The sequence below is a fragment of the Lathamus discolor genome, chromosome 5 (genome assembly GCF_037157495.1).
Source record: "Lathamus discolor isolate bLatDis1 chromosome 5, bLatDis1.hap1, whole genome shotgun sequence".
Taxonomy (NCBI): domain Eukaryota; kingdom Metazoa; phylum Chordata; class Aves; order Psittaciformes; family Psittacidae; genus Lathamus; species Lathamus discolor.
The window spans coordinates 26,206,357-26,228,411 of NC_088888.1; positions in this window are offsets into that span (position 1 = coordinate 26,206,357).

Genomic DNA, 22,055 nt, shown 5'->3' on the forward strand with positions numbered 1-22,055 from the left:
CCAGGACTCTCAACATGGCTAGAATTTTGAGATAGTTTTGCTCTTCTTCTGCTTTCACCTTCTTTCACCTTCCACTGAAAGACAATATCTTTCAGCAGAGATATTTCCTTAAGTGAATATCAGCTTCACCACAATTCAGTAAGAAGATTAAATTCAATTTCATCTTGTTTTTCCAGTGCTATGAGGCTTGGCAGCTAAGTGAATATCCGTTGTCAAGATACAACCAACACCTCATGTCTACAGGAAAAAGTGTACAAAATCCTAAATAGAGTTAGTCCTGAGAGAAAAATATCAAAAACCACCAGCCTTTCTGCATAAACAATAAAATTTTTGTGATAGGTTTCTATTATTCTGACGAAGTTGGTATTTGTTTTATAGGCTTATAGCCAATCCAAATTGGTTGTATTATTGTGTATGAGTTCTCCTAATAATATTGTTAGTGATATTTTAAATCATGGGTCATATTGTAAACCATGGCTTATGCAAACATTCACATGAACTTCTTTTTCAAATCAGTGATTTAGATTCATACTGATACATCTCCTCTCACTGTGGAATCTAAAGGAAGCTTTATAGCATTTCTAGGTATATTTTAATCTAATTCTGCTTGAGAGATTTTTACAGTTCTCGTAATATTCTATTTTTGTATATGTTCTTATGTCACATCCCTCACTGGAATATCTGAGTGCTTCTCAGCTGTGCATAAAGTAACATAACTAGCATTAGTACTACGTTATCTATTCTCACATAGTCTTTCCAAAGCGTGCATTGAAGCATCTTATCTTGATTGGTTCTTGACTGCTGTTGTTTTCTGATGTATTTGCTGGAGTGTTATGCAGTGTGAAATTATATTCAACCTTATGGCATATGAAGATGCTAGATGAGACATTTAAAGGCTTTTTCATCCAAACTGGCCCCTCTGTAGAAAGCACCTGTAAAAAAGCTGAAGTAAGGAATTTCATTTTTTTTTCCTGCATGTCATATCTGAGTTTTTAGACCATGGGGTGAATTACAATACTGAAAAGCAAGTGTCATTAGTAATTTACTACAAATAAAAAGTCTTATTTCCTTCCTCTTTTTCTCTGTAACCATCTTGCAGATTGATGAAACAATCCCAGATGATGTATTCTGTCTTACATTTATAATAATGGTTTGCAACTCAATTCATACATTTTAGAGATATCAGAATTAAAGCACCCTGGAGTATCTTCAGGGAACTGTGAAATATGTTTATTTCAAGAACAAGATGTATAACATTAAATTAAAGCTTTTTTAAGTTAAAGCTTCTTTATTTGATGAACAAAACCCTTGTAACTTCCCCTTTCATTCCCTGTCTACCTGTAAACTGACAAATACGTCTGAAATTGGTTTTATTGACATTGCAGTTGGAAGAATTTAAGTAGAGCATAAGATACTTTTCTCTGACATTATGCCTGACCCTCTTAGACTCATGGCTTCTGAGCAAGCCTTGCACCCACTTGGAGGGTCATTAGGCCTGAGGCAAAAGTATATATACATACATATATCAAAATGTAGTAATTGGGGTAGGTGTGAAAATCCAGTTAAATCTAAACTATATTTTTTATTTGTTTAGCTTAGCTCACATATTCCTTGCAGCTCTGACAATCCTTAGTCTTTACTTCAAATTTTTGATGGGCTTGAATCTTCTACCCTTTTATCCTTTATTGCCTTTTCTTATACGGTTTCTCAGGAGAAATTAGTAGTGATGGTCAATGGCTGGGTTGCTTTGAGTAATTCTGCTGCAGGCATATAGTCAGATGTGGGATTTCAATAGGATGTTCATTAGGCCAACACGAGTCAATTTAAAAAAAAGTAAGAAGTTTTAGATACAAGCTGAGAGAAGATGGCAGATCTAAGCAGTCCCTAGACAGAGGAGAATAATATTTTCTGTGTGTCATTGTGCACTAACAACAAAAATGAAGCTGGTGTTTTTGAAAGACTTGGGAAGCACAGGAGTAACAAACAGCAAAAAATATAATAGGATCTTCTTTGTAATCATCTTAAATGGCTGACAGAGTTTTGAGGTTTGACCTTCAAATACATGCAAAATGACGCTTGCTTTTAACTAGAGACAAATTGGAGTTTGTCTGCCTGCATTTTTTTCATGGCCAGAAATATTTTCCAATGGCTAACTAGAAGCTTTTTGACACCGCAGATACTCATTGCCTCATCATCAGAAACATTGTTCCTGCTTCATTTAAATTTGTTCCTAGAAGTAAAATAGTGTTTCCCTGCACCCCAGTTTTCTTCATCTTACATGTGATCAGAAATACAGTTTTATCTAAAAGCTCTTTTAAATATAGTAAGTATCCTTTATACTCTTTGTAGTTTTCCTGAATAATTTTTTTTTCCGTAAGTCTTACATGGTAATGTACACACAATGGCTTTCTCTAGAATGGTTCAAAACTCTATTTAAAAACATGAGCATCAAATACAAGTTATAAAATGTTATCTAGTATGAGAGCAAAAGGAATAAAAAAGTCTGATGGCCCTTAAGTAAGCATGAGTTTCAGCATTTTTATCTTCTAATTCTCAGCACCCCAGAAACATTAGTATGACATAGAAGGCATAGTTCTAAGTGTCTTGAAGATAAATAGCCACCATTTGAAAATAATAATCATTGGGACTTGTTTTCTTTTCAAAATAATACACATCATCAAGTCTTTGTTAAAATTAAATCTCCTAGGTTTAGCAGTAGCAGCCATTTTTCTCCTTAGTGAAAGGAGTGCAGTGCCGTGTTTTTGACTTTCGGCCTGGGAACAGAGCTGATAACACCGATGTTTTTAGTTATTGCTCAAATGTTTAGACTGGCCATAGGAGTTTGTGAGTCTCATGCTCTGCCAGGAGGGAAGCTGGGAGGAAGCAGAGACAGGACACCTGACCCAAACTAGCCAAAGAGGCATTCCACACCACAGCACATCATGCCCGGGAGGTAACTATGAAGGGCACTTTCTTCTCAGTCAGGCTCATTTCGGCGGGTGGTATCATATTCTTTTCCCTTGTTATTTCTCTTATTATTATTATTGGTGATAGCAGTAGTGATTTGTGTTATACCTTGGTTACTGGATTGTTTTTATTTCAACCCGTGGGAGTAACATTTTTTGATTCTCCTCCCCATCCCTCCGGGAGCGGGTGGGAGGGGGAGGGAAGGAAAGGATTGGGGGGAGGGGAGTAGAAACAGAGTGGCTGACTGGGTTTAAACCTCGACATTAAATTGAACCAAAAAAAAAAAAAAAAAAAACAGCACCAAAGCAAACAAAAAATGAAAGAAAAACCACAAAGTAAAAAAAGTTTGTTTTCTTTTTAATAGCTCTGTTCTGAGACAGAAATTACTGTTAGGCACTAAAATTTACAACACACTCTCAAGGTTAGAATTGCTCCCAGGCTTCTAAGCCATATAGCAAGGAGCTATGACTTTGCTGAATCAGGCTGCTGGCTCTTCCTGAAGGAGCCCAAGGAGATGAGTCCTTCAGCTGTGCATTGCCTGGCACTGGAGCTGCCTCTGCACTGCCAAAGGTATTGGGAAGTGAGGATTGCTGTTTCTTAAACAGCAGTGTCACAAAGACCTGCAGTGCCCCCACCTGGGGAAGATGGTTCAATCAGAAATTTCAAGGTGAATTGGACAATTAAATCCCTGGAGGCTCCGTCCCCCAGGAGCACAGCAAAGAAATAAAGGATGTTTTTTTTCCACTCTATGCGTTAGAAAACCCCCTAATGGATACTTAACACACTGTGACATTTGCAACAAATTGTTACTGTTTCTAAAACACCATACACACAAAAAATATCTGCATTTCCATGAGATAAAGAACTGTCATGGATCTTGGTAGACTGTCTGAAGAACAATGAAGAAAGAAAAGGACATCATTGCACATTCAATATTTCGAAATCTGGGTTTTGGGTTTAGGTTTTTTTTTTTTCAGAATTAGCATGTTATTAATGAACCACAGACTTACTCTTTCATCTTGCCCTCAGGGCTCATTAGTGGGGCTGGTCTGGAACCTGAAGGGGCACAGACATGGGGTTCAACCTAAACTACTGTTCAACCATCAGACGATATCTACCCCCATCTTTGTGGCTTCTGGCCCGTTCATTTCTGGCTGAGCTGGCCAGGCGTACTTGGCTGAGCTGGGCTGGAGGTATGCCTCTCCTCTGGATCAGCTCTGGATGTCATTCAGGGACATGTTTCAGAGTTGCTGGACAGCTGGCATGTGTTACCCCTTCAGGAATGCTTTGGTCACATTTCTAAGCTCTTGCTTGCAAATAGCAATTCCAGGAACTTTTTATTTTAATAAGAATTTCACTCCTGAATGAAGAAAATGTGACGAATTTGAGACCCTAGGCGTGGGCTTATAGTGCTTCTGCTACAGCCCAGCCCTGTGAACATTTGTAGATGCATTAACAATGCACATTTTACCAAACCTTGCGTGGGGGTTCTCAATGAGAGATCCAAGCACATAAAAACTGGGTTAATCTTAATTCTCAATTTGTTTGAACTTCAGGGCACATAAGTCCATAAAATAGGTAAGCCAAAAAAAGATATTAAAAAAAAAAAAAAAAAGGAGGGGATGGAAGGTGACCCAAGCCAACTGCTTCTTCTAATGGGGAAAATACATATGTTAACATGTTAATCTGAACTTGGAAGGAATCATGTAACTGTGAAGGAGCAGAATTCTACTTGTGCTTTCAGACCTGGCAGAATTAAGCCTCATATGATTAATAACAAAAATAGGGCTTTAGCTCATTTCATTTAAAATGAGAAAGGCCTGCAACAAAGAGCAGAGGCCAAACAGCTTTGCCTATTAATTCAGTTTTAATAGGGATTGTTCTGTACTGTAGCATTATTCTCTGTGCACATTGATGTTCCTGTTTTCACTCCTTTCCTTAGTGTGAAAGCTGTCTCTTCTCACTAATTAAATTCATTACCTCCCACTGAAGTGAAGAGACTGAGAGATTGCTGGTTGACTGCCTTTGACACACTTAATCAATCCCTAGAGAAAAAATAATGACCCTTTTTTTGTTTCTTTTTAACTTGCAAGCTTTTTTTGCGACCTAAGACACAATTTCCCCAGTCATTTGAATTTACTTCCATCTTCAGGTTCGGGACCCTAATAATAAGTAATTCTGTGGTCATGTAAGTAATCAATAAAAGCATAGTTATTCATCTCATGTTTGGCATGTATTTGAAACTTGCAAAGTCATTTTGTCCTTAAAAACTCATTTTAGCATTATTCACAGAAAACCCTGTAATTCTGCTATATGTGGACACCACCACCACTTTATTTACCCAGTCTTATATAAAAACTTATTTACGTAAAAGTTATATTTCAGTTATGGTGTTTCTATTACTTGTACATTATTTTTAGTTATTAAGCTAAATCAATATACCGTGGAGCTGCACTGATTTAAAGGTAATGACATCACACATAATTTCTACTATAATTCTTAATTTATGACAAAGAGAACTGGGCACTAAGGACACTTGTTATCAGGTAGTAAATCTGACCAGTTCAGAAAAAACAAGTGAAAGAAATAAGTTTCTCACAGAAACCTGTAAGAAATAATTGCTTTTACCACTTTTAGATATATGCATATAATTGGAGGGGGCACATGCATCACTTTTTCCCCCTTCAGATGGGGAACAACTTCTGCCTTCAGACAAGAAAAGGTGAAAGAACAGAAACTAAATTTCCTCTTAACTAAGTAGTATTTCAGCTGCTATATAAACTGTGACAGCCCTAACATAATGAGTCAGGATGAGAGTTTTCTCTGTACTTTAAAGCATCAATACACAGAACATTTATATACATGTCAGTATAAGTATGGGTCATTTTTAGCCCCTGAGGTAATTTCTTTCTGTCCCTAATTAACTTCCAGAATGAAGCCTTTAAAAAGTATCAGTTTGTCAGCTGGCTGCAGGAGACCCTATCCCCATAGTGAAACTTTGTGAGGCTCAATTACATTTATGTGAACACTTACGATATGTAAGCACCATCCATAGTCATAAACAACCCAAAGTCCCCAGAGTATACAAGATGTCATGGTAGGACTGAGGGAAAGTTTATATGTCTGTCTTGATATACAAAACTACTGCTGTATCACTTCTTGTCTTTTAGTTTAGAGCAGCTTTTCTTCTCTGGTCCACTTTCTTTGATAGGATATATTCTCTGTACACAAGTTATCATTTCCATTGCTATGGAAATGAGTGTGTTAGAAGTTATGGACTTTTTCTTTTATGATTTCTTGATGGGCTAACTAGATACCTGCTGGTTTATGGAAGTCTTAACTGTGAAGATCTTTCCATGGTTTAATGAGGTATGTATCAGCATGTCTTCTTACCATGACAGGTGTTACCTACACGGTATGAACCACTCTCCAATTAACTGTAATATGGCTATGTAACCTGATAATTAGAAATTGCAAATATTAATTTAGAGGGTTTTAGAAGACAGAAATGCTCACTTTCAAGACTGTGTAAAGTTCCAAAGAACAGAAGCAAAATCTGAAATCTTGTATCCTTCACAAAAGGATAAATGAAAAAAGTTTGTTGTTTGGGGGTTTTTTAGTGTACTACTCTGAAGAAATTGATGAAGTGAGCTATGCAGTGTTGGTCCTACTATTTGGAAAACCAGCTTGCTTATATTATGGGAAGAGTCAGGAGAAACCACGTGAATCCATTCTTTCAGATCCACAATTACTGAGGACAGCACAAAGTTGTCCAGAGCTAAGATTTTGATTTTAGGTCTCTTTTGCAGACATTCTGAACAAATTAAGGCAAGTTTCATGTCTCTTTAGCAATTTTTTATCACCTGAACATGGACATTTAAAAACAAAACTTCCGTATCTCCCTATCCCTATGCTGTAGAATTTCAAGTATAAGAGACAACGTAATGTTAAATACCCTAGTTATGTAAGAGATATACAAGTATTGCTTGGCAGAAATCAGAGCGACTATTCTTCCTCCCATGAAAATTTTAGAGTATTTCTTTTTTCCTCATAATCAGACCTTCTTATAAAATCCATATAAATTATTAATTTCATCTACCAGTACAGAACATTAGTGCACGCTAACCTTATGCAAAATGAGAACACAGCTTCCCAATAGAAAGTGCAGAGCAGCATGCATTTTTTCACTTCTCCCACACATGCATAACTGCTTAATTTTTTATTAGTTTGTTTCAAAGAACTCAAAAGTTAGTTTAAGTATGAAGCACTTTTCTTAGTTTGTTAGATTATAATGTAATGTAATTGGATCTACATCTTCAGGTACTTATACCATTTACATTTATTTAAAAATTTACTTTCTTTGCAAATGCTGAACTGAATCAAGTTCATGGTGATTTGTTTTCAACATGCACTAGAAGAGTGATTGTGCTACTGACGTCTGTGCTGATAACCACAGAGCAATACAGAGGGAAGGCAAGGGTCCTTCACCCCTATGCAATATATGATCACGAGATGTTCTCACCCACTCCGCTCCCTGAGACTAGATGAGGACAGTGAATTCTGCTGCACCTGCTGGGTGATTTGTTGGTTGAATAGAAAGAGCAGAAACACTACTGGAGTGTAGGTCACTGCAGCTTGCCTCCATCCACTCAGATGCTATCAGTGGCACCAACACAGCCAGAAGTGATGAAATGAAGACTGGGGCATGGAAACACAGCCCCCCTTGTTCTGCTAGAATCTCTAGAAGGGTGGGCGGATAAGTATGGGTGGATGCAAAATAAATGCATGCCGGGGTCTTCACAACATACAGGCACAAACATCTCATTTTTCATTTGGAAGTCAAATAATGGGGGGGGGGGGGGGGGGGGGGGGGGCAGGGAAGCTAAAAATAAAGCAAAAAAAAAAAAAAAAGCATGGGGATCTAATTTTTCTGGACAGCGATAGTGAAACCAGCTTCATGTTCTATCTGTAACCAGCTCTGAAGAAAAACTACTGCATGTATGAGGTCTGTAACAAATTTCTTTTTTTCACTGTAAAGAGAAAATTTTTCAAATTATTTTGAAAGTCAAATTAATTATAGCTTAAGCAGAGCAACCTTTGGAATCCTTTTATAAATGTTACTCTCTTAATGTCTATGGTAGAAGTAGAAACAAGCCCCCCCTACTCTACTGCTTGAGTCAGTGACAAAACTCTTATGAACTTCATCAGGGATTAAGTTTTTTTAGTTGTTTCTTCCTTATTACCCACTAACTTACATCATTACTAGGCTGCATCATTACCTCTTTCAGATCAATTACAGTACTTGTCATTTAATACTCCTATGGAATTACTATCAATATTCATTAAAAATAAACTGGAAAAAAAACACATCTGTTTAATACAGTGACTAAACTTCACCAGCTTGCCAAGTAATTCTGAGTAAAATTTGCCTGTTTGTGTCCACTTGCTATTGTCAATCATATTTTTAGGTAGAAAGAGCCATTCTTCCCTTGGTTAAAGCTGCATATGAACAGTTTCTGGCAATTGTGTTCAAAATTGCTGTTTGATGATGCTTGAAAGATTGTATTATCTTTTATTTTAAAGTCTTGTTCTATGTTGGCATTGCCAAGCTATATTTCAGTTTCATGAGATTTCTGGGATAGAAAGAAAATGTAGTAAGGTAATATACAGCACACTTTGACCCATATGCCTAAGGAGATGCAACAAATCATGTGACAAATTAAAAACAAAGATAATTAAAATCTACAACAATACTGATTTTGTTTAGCATTCATATTTGAAGGAATTACAGAATATAGTTTCTGGGGTCTGTTTTATTTTTGCTGGAATGGCACTCCGTTAAAATAAGAAAGTGTTGCAAAACACTTTGAGTTTGTCACTGACTAGAGTCAAAGGATAAAACCCTGTGGATAAACACTGAGTACAGTTCCATGTTCCCAGCTCAGACAAAAATCCATTGAATTCATAAGTGTTGTTTGCCTGGGGAGTAATTGTGAAAGCTACTGGCTGTAAACTATAATTATGTATATATTTGCAGAAGAGAAAGGAAACAAACAGATTGCACAGCTGACACATATAGGTGGGTATGTCACTATTAACTGCTTTATGCTTTATGCTTGTATTATTCAGTGCATTGTGGTTCTGTATGCAGTTTTTAATCCTTTTAGAACCTAACGAGGGGACTCATTTATCTAACTTCAAACTTCTAAATACAGATGGATGCATCAGAGCTGATTGCCTAGACGCTAGATTTTTATCAGAAAACAGGCAATTTTGAGATACAAATTATCTCAGTTTCAGGCAGATACCTGAACTAGATAATACCAATTGCACATAAAATGCTTTATTCTCTTCAGTCATCTTAAAAACTGTCTAGACCATTGTTTCAGATACAGACAAAGCGTTACAGTTTTGGCAGTTAAACCTCTCCCTCCAGGTGAACCAAAAACCTTTATTGCAATAGTAGGCCACAAATGAAAACTGAAATCCCCCATAAAACGAGTAAAGAAAAAAACAAAACCTTTTCGCTTTTGGACAGTAAACTTTTCTATTGCTATATTCCTCTTAACTGTATTTCCCAGGCTACAGAAGACAAGGCAAGGACTAGTCTAGAAACACTACACAGTTAGACTTTGTAAGCCCTATGTTCAGGGAGTACTAGAAGTGCCATAAATAATTATAGTTGTTTCAGTTTGTACCAGAAACTCAAAAATGGCACTGCACTCCCGAAGCTGCTTATGCAAGTGCTTGCCTAAATAGCAGCTGTGTTGCAGGACCTGCATAACAAGTGATCTGAGAATGCCTCTGTTCTGGGTAGTGAACAGCTAATGGCAAATGTGCAGGTACACAGTCAGGATCAGCTGTGGTGAGCAAAAGTGTAAGGAATTGGTTTTGATTCTAGTCATCTTGCCAAACATATTTTTCCCACTCTGGTAACAGTGGCATTACTAGTAACGTTGTTTCTAGCAACTATCCTCACAAGCTCTCTGCTCCTGGCATGTGCAGACATTTCTTTCTTTTCCAGTTAGGTAAAAAAAAAGAAGAGGTCTTTAAAGAAGTGCATAAGATGACTACTAGTCTTATATGACTTAATACACAGTGTTCAGCTATACAAAATAATCCTTGGCATAAACATGGAATCACATGAGGTTATCTTAGGCCTGTCAGGTTATATCATGTTGTGTCAGCGGCAATGCAATATCTTTGAGCTATTATAATCCAGAATGATTTGATAAAACATGGCACATATCATGTCTGAACAATGTTGTTTGAAAAAGGGGAAGATTTAAAATCTATAGCTGTGTTAGCATGTGACCGGTTCACATCTACTTGTACCATGTAAGCACTGAATGCTGTATACAAACTTTGTGTGATTTTCCTCTCTGTTGCTTTGGAAAGTGACTGCTACTTGTCTCTAGACTGCCTGACTACAAATTTTTACAAAACATCATCTGCAAGTGTTGAAACACAGCTCTCAAATTGCCACTGGGCAAGTAATACCTATTTTTGGTTCCTTATAGTCAGATCTGTTGTAGGTTTTGTTTCTTGTTGAAAAAGCAACTAAATCCCTTTGGCTCCAAGATGCCGTCTAGTAAACCGTTCCGTGAGCGTTTTTTCTGTTAGAATTATTTTTAAGAGACTGAGAATCAGCCCTTTTAGACAGCTCACATTTCTGTTTCTCAATTAATCCTAAAGACTAAGAAACAGTAATTTCAGCCTGGATGCAGTCTGCGCAAGAACTTCAGCCTTTGTTCCCTGTAGGTCTGGCTTCCAGTAATTCAGACTGTAGTTTCACCCCGTCTAAAATTATAATCTGGACTGATAAAATAGTTTGCAACAGTCTAAACCCATTTCACCAGGTATTCTGCTCAACCATGGACCCCAAAGCCAGTCTTTGGCCCAGAGAGCTTACAACATCTTTTTTATCATAAATGTATTATAAAGAAAAAAAAAAAAAAAAAAAAAAAGTGTAACTTCCAGAAATCATGGTAACAACACAAATTTTCCCTAGGTAGATGTTCAAGTAGTACAAACCATTGTAGCCACTATCATCACTGTTGACTGACGCAAGTCAGGAGAGGCACCGGTCCCTGTTATCAGCGTGATCACAGCAGAATCGCAGCAGCCAGCCCCTGCTATAATGATCAGCCTTCCACATTCTCAAACTGTATGACCTCATATGCTCACAAAGACAGATGAGCTGAAGATTAAAGTGCTTAGAAGCCATAACATGCTAAAAGACTTCAAAGATTTACTAGCATTAAGAAATTCAAATCTGCCACATTCATATTATCTATGATTTTGAAACAAGCTAAAATTGAAGAGTTGGGCACTTAACTCTCCATGGCTTCTGTGGATATCCTTCCACTAAGTAGTTGCTCTAGTCTCAGTTTAACAATAGAATTATATAATCTTTTTACACTGAGAGGTATTATTCAGCGTAAACAGAGGTAACACCATCAAATCCACAGGCTTTGCCATCTAACTGGACCATGAAGTATACACACTATACTTTAATCCTCACTGGAGCCCTAGAGCCGACAACTACTTCTGTTAGCACAGAGGACAGTGAGCCTCAATGGCTGTACCCTGAAGGCTTTTCTGTTCCTTGTTGAGGAATTTGACTCAGAAGCACTGCAAAACTGCAGGGCAGTGGAATGTATGGTGCTAGAGAGCTGACTGTCACAGGGGTTTGGTTTGAGGTAGATACTTCAGGTTTCAAGTAGAGACAAAAATTTCAAGTTTATTAGGCATAGCTAAATACAGATAGACAAAAATCAGTTCACAAATAAAGAAGCTTCTGTGTCTCTTTCCCAGCTGTGGCTCTGTTCCATGTTGTTAAGACAAAACTTGTGAAAATGATGTTCTTTTTCACACTTTTCTAAAGAATGAGATGTGACTAAATTTAATTTAAGTTAGTATAAAATGTACCTATCTGTGATGGCACAGGTTTCTGAGGTTTACTGGGTGGAAGATCAAGCAGGTGAGTAACTTAGGAATACAGAACCTGGGAAAGTGAGTTTAGAGAGCCAAATTATGGACCCAGATCCTAAGTAGGCTGTAGCTATTACCTCTTTGCATCTTTTGTCTCCAGCAGAAAGGCTCATAGCCAGAAGAGAAAAGACATAAGAGAAAGTAAATGCTTACAACAGTGGTATAGAAATTTCTTGCCAGTCTTTCCAAAGACCAAGTTACTGATACACTGTGGAGGCAAAATGTTATGATATGTTGTAAAAATTAAGGATTTTTTTGGTGATGGGATGAAGAATATGGCAAAATGTTTTCTCATCAAGCTGTGGGAACAGGGAACAAATGGTAAAAATATTAAACTTTCACAATGTTGTTATAAATGGTTAACAAAAGAGCCTGCAAAAAGATCACTAGAGTGCTCTATAAAAGACACTAGCAAGAGCAATGATAGTTACAGTGAAATAAAATGGTGCGACAACAAAGGTGAAGTTTTGTACCACATACTCTAATAGTGCATAAGAACGGGATATTTTTCCCTTCAAAACTTCAGCCAGAGTTGTTTCTTTTTTTCTTTTTTTTTTTTTTTCTTATTACATTGTTTTCAAATAATAAACCTTTCGGAGTCCCTACACCTGACATTTGATAGTTTTATTGTGCATGGTAACAATTTCAACATTAATGTTCAAGAGGGAAATTCTTTGGTTTGTGACTATAGAAGTTCATTCTGCATGTGTTCTCTCTGTGCTATCATATGTTTAGAACAGTGTCAGTGATGATTATTAAAAAAATCCAATGATACTATATTTCCCTAAATGTCTAGGGGGTTAGTACACAGTGTCACTGTTGATTCATGTAATCATGACAAAGGATTCTGCTAATTCCTGTTTGATTCAACTTTTAAATTGTATATGTGACAAGAGAATTCTTATTAAGAAACTTTCTGTGTCACTTGCAGTTTTCTCTTTTGCAGGCTTACAGTTAGCCAGTTTGGCCATTAATGAGTCTTACAACTTTCAGGGTGAATTACTTATTCTTTGTAAAGCCTAATACCTGGGGTGTGGGAAGTATTTCAGCTATGCCAGACTGAGCTTACTTCTTTAACGGCAAGAAAGAGAATTAACAAGTCAAATTGCATTAAATTTTTAAGCCTGGAATAGAAAACATAAGCTAGTTTCGAAGTCATTGTCCAGAAGGATCTAACACAAGGAATTCCATCTGCAGATCTTAGTTTCTAGACTTATCTCCATTATGATTAAATCTAGAGAAGGTTCTACTTGCAGGCATTTGAAGTTGGCTTATTAATATATTTAAGCAGATAATTATTTGAACACTGTTAATAAATTGTGGCTGCCTATGGTCAACGGTATTTTTTTATTGTTTTTATGAGGACAAAATATGTCTTCATTAAACTATTTCCTCCACAATGCACAACTACATGATATTTCAACCATTAATAACCACTAGGTGAAAGCTGTCATTCACCCTTCTCTCTTCAGCCCCACTATACAACCTACCAGGGGAAGGCATCCTCCCTCGCTTTGGCGGCACAAACATTACAGTTATACTGCAGAAGCAGTTGCAGGGCAGGAGCCTGTTCTCTTTCCCACTGGCTCCTCTGATTTTTGCTAGTTGAGCAGGAAGGAGAATTAAGTCCATGTAAAATGTCATAAAGCCAGAGGAAACTTGAAACCTGGTCTGCTGCTTCCAGAATGACTTTTTTCAGTCTTTCTTATCTTAGAATCATAGAATCAACTAGGTTGGAAAAGACCTTTAAGATCGCCAAGTCCAACCATTACTCCAGGACTGCCAAGTCCACCACTAATTATCCTTCATCAATCCCCACAGTAAAACACAGGGCTAAAATGCTTTCTGCAACCACACTGCTTCATCTGCTTCTCCCGTTTCTGCACCTCCTCTAAGTAGACCACAAATCATTAAGGGCAAAGCCAGTGTACAGCTGGGCAGGTGTGCAATGCGTAAGTCAGGCTATATCCTTAGATATTGCATTAATAAAAATGGGTAGTATAATATTAATATTACCTAGTTCATTATACTACTTAAAATATGACACAGAAAAAAGCATCGAGATTTTTTGTCTCTACAAATGCCTTGATTACATTCTTGAAATTAAGTGTTTAAAATAAATAAAAATACACTGAAAGTAGAAGCTTGTGTGTGAGCTAAGGAGAGAATATGATCTATGTCCCTAAAGAATCTAAAATCCTCACTAGTATTGTTATGCATCAAACTGAAGAAAACATAAATGTTTTAAATATATTTTTGTCTTCTGAGAAAAGTCCTATTAATAATAATATTTAAAATGCACTGCTAGTTTGTAATAGGAAAAAAAATTGATATATCTAGAATGGTATGTTGAGCAGAGGGAAAATTATTCAGATTAATGTTATTTAGAGCACTTGAATTAGTTGCTTTCTATAAAAGCATTACCTTTAATTTCCACTTTTTTTATAAAGAAAATATCATGCATTTTTTTTTTAATTTATTAAACTTTGACTCTTTTTTGGATAAATTTTAATACATTTCACAATTTGTCACATAAGTAGGGCGAGGTTGCCAAAAATACAGATATTTCTGAACACATACGCATGACATAAATTCCAATAAACAGTGGTACATTACTTTATTACAAATGATAGTACAATAGTTTACATAGAAGAAACTGATTTACTCTACAGTTTGAACTGGATTGGGCTTCACTCCTGTAAGGTATATTAATACATTTATGAAAGTAAGTAGTCTCACTGAATCTTCGTTTCGGAAAATAAGGCCATTTTGTACAAGCCTTACAACATTGACATAATGATAATCTTTTTGACAAGAATTTTTTAAATGCCTATCTTAAAAAATGTGTAGCTAAAAAAAAGAGATCAGTTTTCTTTGTTAAGATACTGTTTGCCTGTATTTCCATAAAGACAGAACCATGGCAAATCTAATAAAAAGAGAATGAAATGCCTTTATGAAAATTTTCATGGATGAAGTCACACACAAAGGATGGCCTTAATAAAATATTTTACTACCCCAGAAGACCTGCTACAGTATTTTTAATTTTATTCTGGAAGCATAGAAAATATGCATACTTTTAAGTAATGTTATAAAATCTCTAAATAATGTTGATTCTTTCTGTTTAACACAAGTTACTGCTTGCTGTGCAAATGAAAATAGTTATATCTGAAAGATTTGGGATTTAGCTTATATGTATTCCAGTCAGATAAATAGATCTCAAGATTATGCTTCATCAAATAAATTCTTTGTAAACATAGTTTCAGAAAAGGCTTTTATGGTAATCTTTTTCCACCTTGTAGCCTGCTGCATGACTATGAAATCCTTAAGCTCTGTATATTCACTAGTATATAGTGGAAATAGAGGGTGATTTTTTAGACTGTGACAAAAAATCAGGGAGTTTATTTCCTGTTTGTTTCGCTCTGACTTTCATTAAGCTTTACATGCACCAGACATTTGTTTCAGACACAGGATGCTTTGTGAAAATCCAGTTCAGGATGTCTGAATATCAATGACTGGAAAAAACATGATGGTCTAACTTCTGCATGTCTGGTTATTGACAATATAGCTGTGCCATTCCGTTTTTATTACTGTGTAGCTCTAGCTTCTAGTAGATTACCCAGTTAGCTAAATCCCTGCTATGTATTTATTTTTATCCATATCTTGTTTGCATGTGTGAATCCTGACTGTACAAAATTTTGCATATGGCATCTGTGGAGTATTTGGGAGACAAGAATCTCTGCATGCAAGCCCACCACAGCTGTTCTTCCCTGCAGTCTGGCTGCATGGCAGGTGCCCTGTAGTCTCTGGATAGCCCTCAGGGAGAATTGCACATAAATCTAAACCAGAAGCAGCAGGGAGAAACTGGGTAGTGGCTCTCAGAAATTAGGATCTTCTGTGTGCTCACAAGTCTTATTCCAGCTCTGCAGATTGCCATTTTGAGCCACGAGATCTACACCTGCCTACAATAGCCAGGGAGCTTGCCCTTAGCATGAAAATGCCCTCTCAGTAGGTCAAAGGAGGTGATCCTGTCCCTCTACTGTGCTCTCGTGAGACCCTAGTTGAAGTATTATGTACAGTTCTGGTGTCCTCAACATAAAAAGGACATGGAACTGTTGGAACAAATCCAGAGGGCCAAGAAGATAATCAGGGGACTGGAGCACCTCCCGTATGAAGATAGGCTGAGAAAGTTGGGGCTGTTCAGCCTGGAGAAGAGAAGGCTGCATGGAGGCCTCATAGCAGCCTTCCAGTACCTGAAGGGGACCTATAAGGGTGCTGGGGAAGGACTCTTCATTAGGGACTGTAGTGATAGGACAAGGGGTAACGGGTTCAAACTTAAACAAGGGAAGTTTAGATTGGATATAAGGAAGAAGCTCATTCCTGTGAGGGTGATGAGGCACTGAAATGGGTTGCCTAAGGAAGTTGTGAATGCTGCATCTTTGGCAGTGTTCAAGAACAGGTTGGACAGAGACTTGGGTAATATGATTTAGTGTGAGGTGTCCCAGCCCATGGCAGGGGGGTTGGAACTAGATCTTAAGGTCTCTTCCAAGCTAACTATTCTATGATTCTAAAGGTCCATTAATATGTTGTTTTTTAAATAAGTAATTCAAATTTCTGTGGGAAAGAGAAATTCAGACTAGTGGCAGAAAGCAGAAATATACATGACAGAGGTGCAGTGAGCTTATGAGATTCAAGATCTTTTGTGCTACATAAGAATAGGCTGATTTGTATAATGTCAGAATGAAAAATCAAGCTGTGACTCTCAAGAGATTTTTTTTAATTATTATTTCAGTTGGCTTCTTCAGCTTTTCCTTTAATAGAAGCTGAGAAGAAGGAAAATTAAACAAATGTCAAACTCTGTATCAAGCTGTTACAGCTAATAGGCATAGCAGGAAATTTTGTAATAGTAATACTTCAAATCAAACTTATTGGCAGAAAACAAGCAATCAGTGTCATTTGAGAACTTTCTATGGGAACCAGCAGAAAAATATTCTTCACACAGGCATGAAATTTTCCCAGTGAAAACTTTAATTTTATCAAAAAAAGTGTGATAGTCCTCCATAAAAATGAAAAGGTCTGCATCTTACTACGCATGAATCCTTTCAAATATAGAATCATAGAATAGTTAGGGCTGGAAAGGACCTTAAGATCATGTAGTTACAAACTACCCGCCATGGTCAGGGACACCTTACACTAAATCATACCACCCAAGGCTCTGTCCAACCTGTTCTTGAACACTGCCAAAGATGCAGCATTCACAACTTCCTTGGGCAACCCATTCCAGTGCCTCATCACCCCCATAGGAATGAACTTCTTCCTTATATCCAGTCTAAACTTCCCCTGTTTAAGTTTGAACCCGTTACCCCTTGTCCTATCACTACAGTCCCTAATGAAGAGTCCTTCCCAGCACCCTTATAGGCCCCCTTCAGATACTGGAAGGCTGCTAGGAGGTCTCCACGCAGCCTTCTCTTCTCCAGGCTGAACAGCCTCAACTTCCTCAGCCTATCTTCATACGGGAAGTGCTCCAGTCCCCTGATCATCTTCGTGGTCCTCCTCTGGACTTGTTCCAACAGTTCCATGTCCTTTTTATGTTGAGGACACCAGAACTGCACACAATACTCCAGGTGAGGTCTCACGAGAGCACAGTAAAGGGACAGGATCACCTCCTTCGATCTGCTGGTCACACTCCTTTTGATGCAGCCCAGGATACAGTTGGCTTTCTGGGCTGCGAGAGCACACTGAAGGTAGCTCATGTTCATTTTCTCATCAACCAAGACCCCTAAGTCCTTTTCCACAGGGCTGCTCTGAATCTCTTCTCTGCCCAACCTGTAGCTTTGCCTGGGATTGCTCTGACCCAGGTGTAGGACCTTGCACTTGTCACGGTTAAACTTCATAAGGCTGGCGTCAGCCCACCTCACAAGCGTGTCAAGGTCCCTCTGGATGGCATCCCTTCCTTCCAGTGCATCAAGTGAACCGCACAGCTTGGTGGTCATATCTCATGACCCTGTTTGTTATAGGCTGAAAACTTGCCAGGTGTAAAATTGCATGCCAGTGTTGTTTACATCAGATGTTTCTGAGTATTTTCCTTGTCAGGCTGACAAAAGATGAAAATTCATTTAAAATTTTGATATTTTCATAAGAAGGAATCTTCCCTTCTAAACAGATGCACCTCTCTTACTAGAAATGGTAGATTTTATGATCATTATTATTATTCACTGAAAATTTATTTGATGTATACTTTAACATTTTTGCAATTTTGATCCAATCTGTCAGTATCTTAGCCTAATTTTAGGTTTTGTTTTTTACTTTTTTCATCTTCCCAATTTGCCCTTGACACCCCCACTCAACAAAAAAAAAAAAAGAGAGAGGAAATGGTATCTTACGTTTCATGAAAAACAAAAGAATACTGACAGACCCTTAAAATAAACATGTTTTCTGAAATGAGAATAAGAATATGATCTTTGAAATGTTTATAACACCTTTGCTTTTGGTGATTACAGAGAATTGTAAGAAAAAAAATGAACTTCTTTCAACAAGGACGGAAAAGCACAAAAGCAACTTTAAAAATATTAATTTTTTGCTGTTTTCACAGCTCCACCATGACTTAGAGTAATTTAAGTCAATGTCAACTACACCGAGAATTACATTTTTGGTTTTTAAAATACACAAGAATTGCTTGTTCTATCTCAGAACTATTTCCCAAAAGGTAGGCTATTCATTGACTTGTGTGGGGTCAAACATGCCTCTCACAAAGGTTCACTCAGCACACTCAGCACACCTTCATCCTCAACAATGGCACCTTTTTAGTGCCGAACAGCACAGTGAGGCTTCATTAAAAAGTTTAGTGAAAACCTGAGCCTTTGAGCATCTTCAAAGGATTGCTGCTTCTATTCAGTGAACACTTTAATAATAAACAACAATTCTGCCTTTAGTAGAAGCTTTATTGCAGAAATTAACATCTCAACAAATATTACAGTGTACGCGTATTTTCATTTTTGTCATCTGAAGTAAGCAGCAAATAGGAACTTGACAGTTGCCGTCTGGTTAATTCAATTGCAATCAGTAATGAAATAATGTATAAAAGGATGAAGAGGAAGAAACCTATGAGCATCTTGACTAATGGAAGTCTGAATACAAATTACATCAGCCATGTCCTTACTTACTTTGTAACATCTGCAGCTTTAAAAAAAGCAGATGTAATTTGGCTGGGTATATATCAGCATAAAAATAACTTAATTCTTAAAAAGAAAGCATAATGAAATAATTTTATTGCTTTTCTGGATAGAAATGAAATGTGGAGGAGAAAGAATACCTGCACAGGGTTTAGATAAATTTCGGAATTTTTTATATAATTTCATAAAATATTCTACGTAAGATTTAAGCTATTTTGGACACAAATGCCCAAGAAAAAATGAAACTGGAATGTCCTATGCATGCACAAGTTGTGCTTTGTACTTATTTGAAAATTTGTTGCTTGTGTGTTGCTAACATATTTCTGAAAACACTGTGTACATATAATGGTGCCTGCCCTGCCCTTGATAACACTTTTGAAATAAATCCTTGTCACACTCTGTAAGGTACTTTAGACCAAATACATGCTGCTGTTAAGCTGATGGTGACAGTTTTGTGGTTGTTTATAACGTCTGCTCCAGTTTCCTGCTTTGAATTAAGCATCACCATCTTTGGTCTCTTAAACCCCTGAGTTTTCTGTCAACAGTGTGCTGGAAAGTACTGTGTATGTTGACCATGAGTGCTAGCTAATTGATTATGAATTGGCCAAGGGACCAAACATTGAACAGTAATGAAAACCGTGACACAAGCGTGAGCTGTCTGTGAATGCTACTTTTTATTTATAGAGATGTTAAACAAAACAGACTGCCTCTTGCAGCATTGCCCATGGGAGTACCACTGCAAAGAGTGCTAGATCCAATCCAAGTGTTTCTGTTAATTATCACAGGAAGAAGAAACACAGAGCTCTTTTAATATACAGGTAACAGCAAGGACGGAAAACTTCACAGGATCTGGAGAAAGCACAGCAACTTTTTCAGTCACATTTATCTGCCTTCTCCACCCCCTTTTCCCTGCCCAGACCCGCATGGAGTCAATGCAGCTTCCAGTACCCAGTCTGTGCCTGGGAGCACAGCAGGGGCCAGACATTAACCAGCAGCAATGTCACTGGGACCCTGGGACATATCCAGATGCAGTGGCAGCACCGTCATGGCCTCCTCAGCTTTGGACCACCAACACACACCACCAAGCCAGGCCAGGCCAGGCATAGACACCTTCACAGCTACTCACATACATCATAAATACACTCAGAAAATTACTTATTTTAATATTTCAAAATGGGTGGAGTATATCTGAGCCCCTGGCTCACTCTCACTGTATATTATTCCATGAGCATCCCTTTGCAATCCCTAGAACTTGGTTTTCAAAGAAGAATCCAGCATGTCACCACTCCACTATGAGCGTACAATTATTTTTTTATTCTGCCTGTTAAACTATTTATTAAGAACTCATTAATTTACTTTTACTCCAGCAGGAATAGCTTAATTCTTTATGCTGGTGAACTGCTGCTTGGCACAACAACAAGGTCTGGAATTCTGTTTGATTATCTCTGTCAAGAAACAAAAAAAGCACAGTTTTCTAAAAGGCTTTTTCAGCTTTGAAATATTTGAAATTGTCAGATGGCTGAATTAGGCCTGTGAAATTTTGGCATTTGTGTGAAGCTTGAAGACTCCCAAACATGAATTTTTGCCATTTTTTATGAATTGTGGAGATGACCTGTAATTATATCAACCGGTTCAGAGAAGAAATATTAAAATTATTTTCTTTTCCTTTTTCGTCCCTTGGCTATTACGTTCTTTTCAACCTTTTCACTTGAGGACTTCCATATAAAAGGAGGAAAAATCCCTCCCTTCTGTCTGGCAGATTTTCAGCTGAATTAATGATCAAGCTTTTAGACTTAGATTTTCTCATGATACAAACTTAGGCACAAGATCTGTTCTTGATGATGGCACTCAGTCTGTGCATGAGAAGTCTAAATCTAGGCTCTGGATGGACAGCGGAGAGCTAGACAGTGAATACTGGCTCTGCATGCATACAGACTAAATGTTTAAATATGCTTTGGGATACTGTCAGTATCTAACTTGGTCAAGCCTTTGACCACACTGCAAGACAATACAACCTTTGGAAAACATTTCTGTAAATTTCATTTTCAAAGTAGGGGTCATATTAAAGTTTGCTTGACTTCCGTGTGTGTGTATTTATTTGGGTTATTTCTCCAAGACAATCCTCAATAGGGTGTACAACAGGAAAGGAATGTCTCTGAACATCTCAGTGCACCTGAGGGTCATACTGACGCAGATCAAACAGATACGTATAAATTCTTTTAAATTCATTCCTAGGTTTAGTCATTTTGCAGTAGCTCTGCATGAAAAAAAAGGTATTTAACCCTCAGGATAGGAATCTTAATACACAACAAACACCATTTGAGAAAGATTTTTCTTGCTGTCATTTCACCCAGGAGAAAGGTAAGCTGGAATACACTTCAGAATTTAAATTCACAGCATTTTTGTCATGTTAGTAAATATTTTCTTAGATATTATATATGTTTCTTACTAGGGCAATGTTTTATATTCAGCCCATTTGAGAAAACCAAAGAAAAGTAGCTAAATCCTTCAGTTTTTGCCTTTTATCTTCTTGTCTGTATTGGGTTATGATAAACATGATGCCACATCCTCATCACCCAGTCTGCACAGATCCTGTTGACATCAAGACGCAGAGCACAACAAGCCTGCTGAAGTGATTGGGTTCCCCCGGGATGTCGCTAGCAGCAAGCCCAGCTCCTACCCTTTAATTTTCACTGCCTGTGAACAAAAGCCTCCCAGACACCAACATGGGAAACAAATGAGTTCCCATCACAATGTAGAAAAAACACCATTTCATTATTAGAAAATTCTCTTTTTTGCTTTTCAGTATTTCCTGTTTGTCCAAGAAATTGAAGGACACCATTAAAATTCAAGAGAACTCATAACTGGTGGGGATACTCATGCACAGAACTGAGCAGATATATGAAAAATGATTGAAACTTTGAC